Source organism: Euprymna scolopes, chromosome 39 (assembly GCF_053919585.1).
Source record: "Euprymna scolopes isolate OS-2025 chromosome 39, ASM5391958v1, whole genome shotgun sequence".
Classification (NCBI taxonomy): domain Eukaryota; kingdom Metazoa; phylum Mollusca; class Cephalopoda; order Sepiida; family Sepiolidae; genus Euprymna; species Euprymna scolopes.
Window position 1 is genome coordinate 15,904,965 of NC_136520.1, and position 14,078 is coordinate 15,919,042.

Here is a 14,078-nt window from a genome sequence, read left to right on the forward strand (position 1 = left end):
ATCTTACGTCTATGGATCTTTACTATGTAGGGGTGGGATTTAGTTGCTTGTCGGAGGTATTTACGTCGAGGGGGTATAAGTGCTTGCAATTCGTCAGAGCATTCACCATTAAAATACACTAGTCCTAATGTTGTTTCAGGGATCATCAGTTGACTACCATAAAATACTATTTTGCGGATTCTAAAATTCGTCGTATATTAAATCATGGTTTCGTCAGCAGTGTTGATTAAACACCACTTCCCTTAATCATAATAACAAAAATATTCAGAATTTTGTGATCTAGTTTCTTGCTCCAGATTAATTTGGCGAACCTATTCGAGCTATCAGAAAATGTCCTTCTTACCTGTGACACTCATCCTTGACTTCAAATTCAAAATGGATATATTTTTTAATTTGCCAGTCTGTTGTATTTTACGGGTTTACAATATATATATATATATATATATATATATATATGATGATTGCAACGTCTTCTCAGACGAGTGCCACTCCCTTGGAAACTTAACGTCCATGAACCCAAAAATGGCTTCCATCGCCACAGAACCATTTTAATAGACAAATGCCTGAGTCAATGTATATGCACAGATGATGTTACTGAGTCTTAGCTTTGTACGACAGCTAAGTCTCTCTCTCTCTCTCTCTCTCTCTCTCTCTCTCTCTCTCTCTCTCTCTCTCTCTCTCGGTTCAAAATGTTGAGATCCAACAAAAAGCAAGAGCAATATAGCCAGCAACAAGTTAAACTGCAGACCAGCTTAATTCGGGTACTGGTCTCCGGCTTTATGGTTTTTTAAATCAGAGATTTGCTTCTCCTAGAAAGGTTGCCTTCACCACGCCTTGGGGGATCCCTCTTCACCACAACACACACACACACACGTATATATATATATATATATATATATATATATGTGTGTGTGTGTATATATACACACATTACTAAATTAGTTTTAGATTTATTTTATGATTTGATTAGTTTGATATAATTAAAAAGCATCAGAATAACAAACAAATGTTTTATTTAACTGTTTAAATATTTTAGTTTTATCACCACCTTGTTTCATCATTCTGATTACGAGGGTGTGCCAACAACATATTCTGTTCATTGTTTTAACCTTTGAGTGTATATCTGTTAATAACTTATATGTTTTTATATAGACTGGTGTGGTTCTCGGTTGATTAAGTGTGTCTAACTGTGTCAGATATATACCTGAGAGTCAAAACAATGAAAAGAATATTCTGTTGTGACAGCCTTACTAATTACTAATCTATTAATTTTAAGATAACGTGAACTATTCTCAGAACCTAGACATAATGGTTCCGTACATCATATATATATATATATATATATATATATATATATATATATATATATATATATATATATATATATATATATGTGTGTGTGTGTGTGTGCGTGTGTGTGTGTGTGTGTGTGTGTGGCGGGTACTATTTTTGTGCTCCGTACGACCTATTCTGAATGTGAAGAAGTTTCTTTTGTCAAATATTTTATGAACAATTATTCCCTTCTCTATTTTTATATCTACATCCAGAAATGTAGCTTGTGTTCATCTATGCTCACAATTTAATTCTAATTCTTTAAAAGATGTGTGTTCTTTTTCAAATTCCTCGTTATCGTTTATACATATAAGTCCGTCAATAAATCTCCCACAACCATGATAATTATATGTTCTGGATATATAAGTTTTTATTAATGATGATATATACATTTACTCTAGTCTGTGTAAATAAAGATTTGCTCAAGCTAGATCTACAGTATTATTTAATTCTTTTATAAGTTTTTTCGTGTGAAATTATAGTAGGCAACGTACTAAAATCACATATATTATGCTGTCTACTTTTTCTTTTAGTGGATGTGAACTATTTACCACACCAAATAGATTTATATTACTATAGAATTTTCTTTTCTGGTGAAAATTATTTATTTGATTTATAATTAATTTAAACACTTTAGATATAGATTTACTTAAAGATTTGGTAACGCAAGTCTTTTAGGTTACAATAAACCTGACGCTACTTGAGTTTTTGTGCATTTTAGGTACCAGTACATACTTGAAAGTTTTTTTTTCTCTTCTAACTTTAATCCTAGTTTATCACTAATAATGCTATTATTCATAATAATTTTATCTAAATTATTATTACTTAATTTATAGTATCTGAAATTTTACCGATAATTTCTACTTCTATCAATAAGCGTTGAATATAATATTTTTCACATATAAAAGCTATATTGTTTGCCGCTTTATCAATAGAAATTATTATAAACTTATCTTGAGGTATTTTAAGTTCCTTGAGTATTTCTGAATTTCTGAGGAAATTATTAGTTTTTCAGGGTGTTAAAAATGTTATACATTCAACTTTTTTATTTACAAATCCATGTGTATTGTTCTTCTATGAATCAAACATAGACTGTAATCTATATAATTATAAAACTCAAATGACCTTGTAACGATGTATGTAACCCACTTTCCGGTTTACGACATCCGGTTACGCATGCGCGCATGACTTACCCACTGAAATATTAACGTTATTAATTCGAAATTATTATTTAACATAGGAAGAGTGGGGTTTAAAATAACTTAAACGTAATACAGAAATGAACGATGTAAAAAAAGCATATATATCAAAATTTGAATTGAACTATGATAAGTATTATGGTATCTGTTCAATGCACATTTACCTATAAGTATGACCAATCACTTATAATTCAGTAACAGCAATATTTTTTTTAATAATCAATTATAATAAACAGAACGACTCATAGAAATATATCTATATTCTTTTCATAGAAATGTTTCTGCTTTGTCAAAAAAAAAATTATTTACGTCACAAGTGTCACGCTCATACATAAATTCCATAGCTAATATAACATACTGACCCAACGGGTCACGGGTAGTCTAGTACTTATTTGCCATACATATAATAACACTTTCTAGTTTTCTGGTTAATTCTTTAGCATATTTAGTATAAGTAAGGCATTTAGGGTAATATATATATATATATATATATATATATATATATATATGTATACTAGCAGGGTTATTTTACGTTACCTGGCAAAAAAATATAGGAATGTGAAACATATGTTAATCAGGATTTGATTTCAGGCGTAGATATTTCGCTACAGAACTATCTAAGAGAGCTACCGTGCAGATAAAGTACTTTCGTCTGAAATTTCATAAATATCGACCGTTTTAGATTCCATAGGATACGAACTCACACACAAACAAACACCTACCAGAGACAAAGTAGAGATATATCTATGCATAATTTAAAAATATTTATTTTTGATAATTTTATATATTCATTTTTTATATTTTAATATATTATATATTTTTATCATTTATTTATAATTTATTATTATTATTATAATTACTATTGATATATATATATATATATGATTGCAACGTCTTGTCAGACGAGTGCCACTCCCTCAGACATTTAAAATCCATGAGCCCAAATGCCTGAGGGAGTATCTATACAAAGATGATGTTACAGAGTCTTAGCTTTGTACGACAGCTAAGTCTCTCTCTCGGTTCAAAATGTTGAGATCCAGCAACAAGCAAGAGCAAGATAGCCAGCAACAAATTAAACTGCAGACCAACTTAATGCGGGTACTGGTCTCTCGCTTTATGGTTTTTTAAATCAGAGATTTGCTTCTCCTAGAAAGGTTGCCTTCACCACGGCTTACGGGAGCCCTCTCCACCCCAAATATATATATATATATATATATATATATATATATATATATATATATATATATATATATATATATATATACAAGCATTATTGACTGCATATGTTCGTACGTATTCTGCTTTGATTTTATGAAAATCACAGGCCTCATCTTCTTTAAGATAAAATTCAAAATGTTTATTTTGTAACGAGGAGTACGACGTTTTTTACGACCAAAAAAGGAAAGGTGACTACAACTGTAATTCATTTGAATGATGTTATCGATTAATAAAAAGTACGCTAGAGATTGATTTATTAATTGCTGTAAATCTAAGCCCCAGAAAAAATGCACACTACATAAAAAATGTATACCCTCCAGTTTCCTTGTAAATAAATGAAATAGCAAAAATTAGGTACAACGACAAAATTCAATGAAGTGTACATGAAGTGTTTGCGTTATGATGACAGAAGCCGTTTGTGTAAGTCTCAAAGTACTCTTATGATCCTGGAAGACGAAAGATTGTTATTTCTCAATTTTTGTGTTAAAGTCTCTTAATCTGCTGAACACATGCTAGCAACTAGGGAAGACTGTCCGGGACGTGTTTAGGGAATGATCGTTATTTCAAGCGAAAGTAGTAATAATAAACGTATCTTATTATAAACGTAACACGGTCAGTGTTGTTGTTAAAAACGTGACAGATCCAGAATACTTTCCGGTTACGATTGACGAGAGAAGAGGCCGGATAATTTGTGAAGGAGAATCGTTCTACAAGCGATAATTATGCCTTAATGTTTAATGTAATTCTCCTAGGAAATAATATAAAAATTTTAGGAAAACGGATAAAGGCAACTGATCTGATTTAGCGCAAAACCCACAGCATATACTGACTTATATCCTAACATATTGAATGTATTTGTGGCGTCTGCATTTGCAAAGCTATAACGTTGTTTTCCAGACGGGGATATTCTTTTCCGGTTTATATATATATATATATATATATATATATATATATATATATATATATATAGAGAGAGAGAGAGAGAGAGAGAGAAAGAGAGAGAGAAAGAGAGTGTGTGTGTGTGTGTGTATGTTTGTGGTTGTAAGTTCCAGATACGTATGTGAATAGATAGAAGGATTGATAGATAGATTGATTAAAAGATAGCTATTAGCCCATTCAAATAGACAGGTAATGACGTTCCTAGGATAGCTATCTAGACAATGTTTCCCCAAAGGGACATCGTTATATGCTTCGACATATCCCCGAGCAAATATCGATTGAAGTCAAGGTCAATTCTTTCTCCATTGAGAATTAGGTTTTCTAATTGAAGAGTTCGATTAATCAAATCAATAACTGTCTTTGACGACGAAAGTCATTAATCGTTAGTCGCTGTCCGGGCGGCGCAAGCGGTGACTTGGGGCCATAGGCAAGCGTCAGGAGCAGATAACTCGGCGACTCCTAGTGATGGATTATCGTTCAACGATTTAAGAGTTTTCAAAGCATTTTTCTCTTTTTGAAAAGGACTGAATGAATGATTGACTGAATGAACAACGATGATTAGACTGTTAATGAATGTGAATTTTGTACGAAACAAGAGAAAAGTGATTTAACAAAGAAGTAGAAGAAGTAATAGAAGTAGAAAGAGAACAAGTAGGAGAAGGAGAAGAAAGAGAAGGAGGAGGAGGAGGAGGAGAATAAGCATGAGAAGAAGAATAGAAGAAGAGAAGAAGAAAAAGGAATGAAAAGAAAAATCAGAAGCATAAAAAGAAGGATGAGATAAAAGATAAAAAGAAGATAAAAGAAATAGTCAGAAAAATATGAAAGAAGGAGATGAAGAGGAAGAAGAAGGGAGATAAGAAAAAGGAAGAAGGGTAGAGGAGGAGGAGGAGGAGGAGGAGGAGGAAGCGGAGAATAAGAGGATGAAAAGAAAAGATAAGAAAAAGAAACAAAAAAGAAAGTAATGAAAAGAATACACCGAATAAGGAGGAGAAAAAGGGGGGAAAGTAGAAGAAAAACAGAAAAAGGGGGAGGGGGTAAATGAAGAAAATAAAGAAAGGAGTAAACACTGAAAAATAAAGGAGAAGCGAAATATGTAAAATGCATCAAAAACTAGAAAAACAAAAGTTGATGAAGAGCTTGTAAAAAAGTTTACAGTAAATAAAAAAAACAATCCTGAAATATTGTTTACTATGCAAAATTTCAAACAGCCATAAACTTGTTGCCTTGTTTTAATAATAATTACAATTTCAATATTTTCCCGAATTCGATCCAATTACAAATTCTGTTCTAAATTCCCGATTCCGATAAAATTACTGAGTCCGATTCCGCTTTTCATTCTAAGTTCGTTTAATCGATTCAAAAGGCAGATTTGTGTGCATGCGTGTGAATGTTGCGGATACTCTTTTCAGTACTCGTGCAAGTATTGATCCAGACGTAATTCAGCGTTCGCTCGGTTTTCGCCGAAACATGACGTCAATAGCCGGGTTTAGCCGAGCATCGCTGATGAAAGCATAAAAGAAAAGAAAAACCTAACGTAATTGTTAAGTTTTATTAACTGTAAAGAAAATGTTATAGCAAGCAAATGCTAATTCAACGAAATGTTTTTTTAAAATATTTTTTGTCAAATAAATAATTTAAAGGATTTTTTTTCGAGAAATGGTTAAAAGGAACGAGTTTATTATTAATATTTCTTTTGTTAAATAAATAATTTAAAGGATTTGTTTTTCGAGAAATGGTTAAAAGGAACGAGTTTATTATTAATATTTTTTGTTAAATAAATAATTTAAAGGATTTGTTTTTCGAGAAATGGTTAAAAGGAATGAGTTTATTATTAATATTTTTTTTGTTAAATAAATAATTTAAAGGATTTTTTTCGAGAAATGGTTAAAAGGAACGAGTTTATTATTACTATTTTTTTGTCAAATAAATAATTTAAAGGATTTTTTTCGAGAAATGGTTAAAAGGAACGAGTTCATTATTAATATTTTTTTGTCAAATAAATAATTTTAAGAGTTTTTTTTTTCATGAAAAGGTTCAAAAGAACGAAATATTTTCGTTGGACAAATAAATAATGCTATGGATGTTTTTGTTTATTTGTTTTCACGTATTTTGGGGATAAAAAATTGAAACAAAAATTGGTTCGTTAAGTTTTTTTCTTTTGTTTTCTTGTTGTTGTGAGTTGCTTGCTCAAGACTGTAAAATTCATCGTTACTAGTTGTAAGAAATTTTTTTTTGTTTATTTTTTTATTTTTATCCTCTTCCAAATTATCGTCTGCTACTCGGATATTCAGCTCGCGCACGCATTTCAAGTTGAAAATCACCGCGCGCGTTGTAATTGTATCAGCTTTATCTTACGTCAGACAGCAGCAGAACCCGGGCTGTTGATATCATGCTCTGGGGAAAGCCGAGCGAACGCTGAGTTACGCCTGGATCAATATTTGCATGAGTATCGTCTTTTCTTGGAATTTAACAAACTTTTTAATTTTTTACACTTCATGTATTCTCTCGAATATAAACTCATATTTTTTACTATTTTTTCTTATTTATCGTCTGCGATATTAAGTGGTCCCATTTTACAAGCTCAAATTTTTGGGCGGCATTTTAATATTTATTCGTTATTATTGTATAAAATGCTCGTTTTACTAGTAGTTTTATATCAATGTTTATTATTTTACTATTAGTACCAGAAAATTAAAAAGCATGTAAGTAGACAAATTCTTTTTGTTTTGAACTTAGCCTGGACTTAGCGTGTTACAGGGAAGGGAATATTCCCTTCCCATATAAATAAGAAAAATATTAGATAAGTATAAATGAGATTAGGAAAAGCCTAGAATCGAACCCTGTAGGCAAAGTTAACAAATGGAATGTTAGATATTAAGTCTATTGTTAATTCTTTTAGAAATCTGAATATTAAATATGTCAGTAAAAGCATGAACAATGTAAATGAAATTTTATTGTTTAAAATAGGTTAGATTAGAATTGAGAATTATTTTGTTTGTCAAAAGTGTGTTGGATAAACATATGTAAAGCCACATGAAATTGGTCACGTTTGAAAAACACACTTCTGACGTCATAGACAAAGGACATTTCTCCATATTTTGCGTTCGGAATTGAGTCAGTCAGAAGAGAGCCAGTCGGGCAGTTGAGTCGAGAGGTGAGAGTTGAGAGGCGGTCAGTTGGTTAGTTGAGCCATTGGAAGCGAAGGGAGGTAATTTAAACTATGTAGATCCAAATTTGAATTCCTGACGTCATCGACCGGCCGATCAGACGAATAAAGAAGTCATCATTATGTTGCAACTGTTGTCTTGTGTCATCCATCATCACGAACGAAAGGTAATTTTATCATAAACGTTGCGTAACCTTTCGAAGATTATGTATCTCCTCGCCTCTAATATGTGTTAAAAGAACTGTAATATATATGTCTTCTCTCCCTCATCATCACTATCGGTGTGTTTGTATTACATGAGTCCCGTAGTATATGTGCCCCAATATGAACTCTCCGTCATCGTTAAATATGGAACCCCTGCTATACAACAATGTTGCCTTTTTATGAGTGTTTTCCCTTCAAACAACCGCATCTCTTACTCTATCTCTCCCACTCTCTCTCTCTCTTTCTCTCTCTCTCTCTCTCTCTCTCTGAAAGGTCTATGATAGGTGTGTGTGAAGGCAAAACGTGAAAATGAGGTGTTATGATGCACATGGGTGTGCTAGATGCACATCTTATTTCCGTCCATGGGTACAAGACAACAACACTGGCATGCTGGAAACTGTGGCTGAACTCTATGACCTTGTGAATTTTTATGATGGGAAGCAGTCAGTAGTGACAAATGTTCTGCACTTAAACATTATTCAGAAAACATTCTAGGTATAATTCGAGCCTTCTCTGAAGGAGATTGAGACCTGCATCAACAATCAATTAGGTTGAGACAACGTATTGCTTAGCATATGGCAGCCTCAATTCAGCAAGATACCAGCCTGCTTATTATGCAGAAACGATCAATCTCGCTGAGATCTATTAGGCTTACAACAATGTACATTCATTTGTTTACCAGAATTCAACCGTTTTGGCTGCATACCTATTGATCAGACAACTGAGATCACAGTCAAAACAGATACGCAGACAATGGGAGGTACAACAAACTTTATCTTAACGCTGTGTACAAAACTCTATTTCTGACAAAACTTAAGAATATGTTTCAGTACAGCAGAAGTAGCACTGACCATCCTGGTCGCCAGGCACCAAAGTTTCAAAAAGTTGAACAGTAAATTACATCTGTAGAGAATACGCTGGATAACTTTACATACCGTCTTTGAACGCAAGGCTTACTTGATAAACACCGACACTGGTATTACTACATTAAACGAGGTTGCTTAAGAGTTCGAGAATAAACCCACAAAAGGTGAAGCTGACTACGCCACATTCCAGAGTGAAATACGAAAGTTTTATGATTCTGTGAAAAGGGATCCTTAAAGATATTTAGATCAGAAGCCAAGAAGTGAAAGAGCAAATGTACCGACATCAGATTAATCATCTTGAAAGCTGATAGATGGTCGTTTAGGCGTATGATTGTGATTGGACAAAGCAGGTTTCTTAACTTTAAAGAGCTGATGTTCTTTCCCCTTGGTTAACTCCCTTGGTCACTTGCTGCATCTGACGGAATTCTGAGGAAGATCAACAGAGCTGCTCTGGCCAAAAATATAAAGAAAAATGTTCAACTGCAGGCATTTCAAGTTGAAAATCACCGCGCGCGTTGTAATTGTATCAGCTTTATCTTACGTCAGACAGCAGCAGAACCCGGGCTGTTGATATCATGCTCTGGGGAAAGCCGAGCGAACGCTGAGTTACGCCTGGATCAATATTTGCATGAGTATCGTCTTTTCTTGGAATTTAACAAACTTTTTAATTTTTTACACTTCATGTATTCTCTCGAATATAAACTCATATTTTTTACTATTTTTTCTTATTTATCGTCTGCGATATTAAGTGGTCCCATTTTACAAGCTCAAATTTTTGGGCGGCATTTTAATATTTATTCGTTATTATTGTATAAAATGTTCGTTTTACTAGTAGTTTTATATCAATGTTTATTATTTTACTATTAGTACCAGAAAATTAAAAAGCATGTAAGTAGACAAATTCTTTTTGTTTTGAACTTAGCCTGGACTTAGCGTGTTACAGGGAAGGGAATATTCCCTTCCCATATAAATAAGAAAAATATTAGATAAGTATAAATGAGATTAGGAAAAGCCTAGAATCGAACCCTGTAGGCAAAGTTAACAAATGGAATGTTAGATATTAAGTCTATTGTTAATTCTTTTAGAAATCTGAATATTAAATATGTCAGTAAAAGCATGAGCAATGCAAATTAAATTATATTGTTTAAAATGGGTTAGATTAGAATTGAGAATTCGTTTGTTTGTCAAAAGTGTGTTGGATAAACATATGTAAAGCCACGTGAAATTGGTCACGTTTGAAAAAATACACTTCTGACGTCGTAGAAAAAGGACATTTATCCGTATTTTGGGTTCGGAATTGAGTCAGTCAGAAGAGAGCCAGTCGGGCAGTTGAGTCGAGAGGTGAGAGTTGAGAGGCAGTCAGTTGGTTAGTTGATCCATTGGAAGCGAAGGGAGGTAATTTAGGCTATGTAGATCCAAATTTGAATTCCGGACGTCATCGACCGGCCGATCAGACGAATAAAGAAGTCATCATTATGTTGTAACTGTTGTCTTGTGTCATCCATCATCACGAACGAAAGGTAATTTTATCATAAACGTTGCGTAACCTTTCGAAGATTATGTATCTCCTCGCCTCTAATATGTGTTAAAAGAACTGTAATATATATGTCTTCTCTCCCTCATCATCACTATCGGTTTGTTTGTATTACATGAGTCCCGTAGTATATGTGCCCCAATATGAACTCTCCGTCATCGTTAAATATGGAACCCCTGCTATACAACAAGCGGTGTTGCCTTTTTATCGGTGTTTTCCCTTCAAACAACCGCATCTCTTACTCTCTCTCCCCCTCTCTCTCTCTTTCTCTCTCTCTCTGAAGGGTCTATGATAGGTGTGTATGTGAAGGCAGAACGTAAAAATGAGGTGTTATGATGCACATGGGTGTGCTAGATGCACATCTAATTTCCGTCCATGTGTAGAAGACAACAACACTGAAATGCTGGAAACTGTGGATGAACTCTATGACCTTGTGAATTTTTATGATGGGAAGCAGTCAGTAGTGACAAATGTTCTGCACTTACGTAAACATTATTCAGAAAACATTCTAGGTATAATTCGAGCCTTCTCTGAAGGAGATTGAGACCTGCATCAACAATCAATTAGGTTGAGACAACGTATTGCTAAGCATATGACAGCCTCAATTCAGCAAGATACCAGCCTGCTTATTATGCAGAAACGATCAATCTCGCTGAGATCTATTAGGCTTACAACAATGTACATTCATTTGTTTACCAGAATTCAACCGTTTTGGCTGCATACCTATTGATCAGACAACTGAGACCACAGTCAAAACAGATACGCAGACAATGGGAGGTACAACAAACTTTATCTTAACGCTATGTACAAAACTCTATTTCTGACCAAACTTTAGAATATGTTTCAGTACAGCAGAAGTAGCACTGACCATCCTGGTCGCCAGGCACCAAAGTTTCAAAAAGTTGAACAGTAAATTACATCTGTAGAGAATACGCTGGATAACTTTACATACCGTCTTTGAACGCAAGGCTTACTTGATAAATACCGACACTGGTATTACTACATTAAACGAGGTTGCTTAAGAGTTCAAGAATGAACCCACAAAAGGTGAAGCTGACTACGCCACATTCCAGAGTGAAATACGAAAGTTTTATGATTCTGTGAAAAGGGGTCCTTAAAGATATTTAGATCAGAAGCCAAGAAGCGAAAGAGCAAATGTACCGACATCAGATTAATCATCTTGAAAGCTGATAGATGGTCGTTTAGGCGTATGATTGTGATTGGACAAAGCAGGTTTCTTAACTTTAAAGAGCTGATGTGCTTTCCCCTTGGTTAACTCCCTTGGTCACTTTCTGCATCTGACGGAATTCTGAGGAAGATCAACAGAGCTGCTCTGGCCAAAAATATAAAGAAAAATGTTCAACTTCAGAAATATCTCTCAGTCCACTCTGCCACCATCATAGCAATCGTGCAGCGTGTCAATTTCGATGACCAGCCAAATACCATTTAAAGAAATTGTTGACTGTATCTTTGCCATAGCCATCAGTGAAGCATCATTACCAGGCTGGGCATTGTCTTTGATGCATACACGTCACTATCTGTCAAGTGAAATAAATATTCAAACTAAGTAAGAGCCGGGGTACAGATGCACAATACTTCCTCTGATCAGAAGATAAAGCAATGCGCAAAATCCCTGGCACAGGAAAGTAACAAGACTATTTTCATCGTTTCTAATCAAAAGGTGTCGAAATGAGAAATATCTGAAAAATCTCGATCACCTACACAAAGTTCTCATTGTTACATGAACTCCAGTGTATGTAGGAGGAAGTCGGTGTCTGGCTACTGCTCCGTGCCTCTCATGCTGCTGAAGCTGGTTATGAAGCTGTTATGATCAGCTGTAATGATCTAGACGTCTTAATGTTGCGCATATCCTTCTGCAGTGCTGCTAAAGCATCTTTGTACCAAATTATTTGAACAAGCACTCGCACACAGTTGATAAACATTGGCAAACTAGTATCATGTCTTACACATTTTGTCTACATTGCTATCTGTGAGCTGCATTCACACACTAGCTGCTACTCTGTGAGACCAATTCCTAGAAAAGAAAAAATGTTGGAAACCAATTCCTAGAAAAGAAAAAATGTTGGCATTCAATCAGGATGTTCAGCAGGCATTTCCCTATATTGGTATAGACTGAGAATTGTCACAAAAACTGTTTAAGGAGTTTAAAAGTCTAACAGTCAGCTCTAAGCACCAACAGCTAATACCTGAAATCATTGAGCTCAATAAGATAACTCGGCGACTCCTGATGCTCTTCTTGAGTCTCTGGCTCGCATATCCCCCAAAGTGTGCACCATGGAGGAATGTATCCGTACATGCATGTACACACACACACACACACACACATACACGCACACACACACATATATATATATATATACATATATATATATATATATATATGTGTATGTGTGTTTGTGTGTGTGTGTGTTTCGTGACGGAGGATAAATTCTTGACTTTTCAGCAAAAAGAAAAATACATAAATATAAAAAAACCTAATTAAACTTATTTTCGTGTTTCGGATAATAAAACCGAGGGATGTTTTATTCGCTTTCCACGTCAGCAAGATGTGACATAATGGCTAAAGGCGGGTTGTCAAGGCAGCGCACCTAAAAGAGGAGCTTTCTGACCTATTAAAAATTTCTTGAACACTCCGTCGGCATTTCTTGGAAGATTCGCCTCAGGCAATAAGCTATAAACTGAAAGCCGAATGGCAGAAGCTGAGAGTGTGGACTTCCTACGAAATACACAGGTGGCATACATCAGTATGGCTGGCACTGGGCCATTTCTTGGCCCCGGTTAATTGTTAAGAACAGATTCTTGACTGGTATTATACCTAGTCTCCCTGAACCAAAGCTGAACTGTTACGTAATTTAGTCATAACAGTATTACTTGTCTCTGTAAGAGTTAAGTACGTGCAGAATTAATAGCCGATACTCAAAATGTGTAAAAATTTTGACCCCTTCCTTTACTTAAAAATTACAAAAATCAGACAATTAACAAATTTTAATGAAATGTTAAGCATTTATCAAATAATGATCGCAAAATATAATGAACTCATGATTTTTATTTGAATCTTAACCTATTTTCTTTAAATAGAAACACCATTAATAAACTTATGGTTTTCAGTAGTAAAAAAAATGAATTAATTTATTTTTGCTTTTTATGAAAATAACGCATTGCAAATTGTAACAAAAAATTTTTTTTCAGGAACATTACGAAGAAAAACCCGTATAAATGAATTCGATATAACTCGGAGAAAAATTAATTTCTCGAACTAGCGATATTATCATTAAATTAAGCATTATTAATTATATATTTTCACAAAAAAATTATAATTGCAAAAATTTCTACTTTATTTTAGATGACATGTTTCGCGTAATTGTTATATGTAAGATTCTAATATTTGCCTTTCTTGAATGATATTTCGACGTTAACAATTAAAATTAAATAAATCAACTAAAGCGAAGTCATACAGCAACGGCAGGGTAGACAGCAAACACTACATATCAGAACTGCAACCATCATAAAACAGCACCCATTCATTTACATATGTGGATAATATTACACATGAATAACAAAACTCGGTTAGTCTGAGTGTGTGTTAACCAGATGCCACC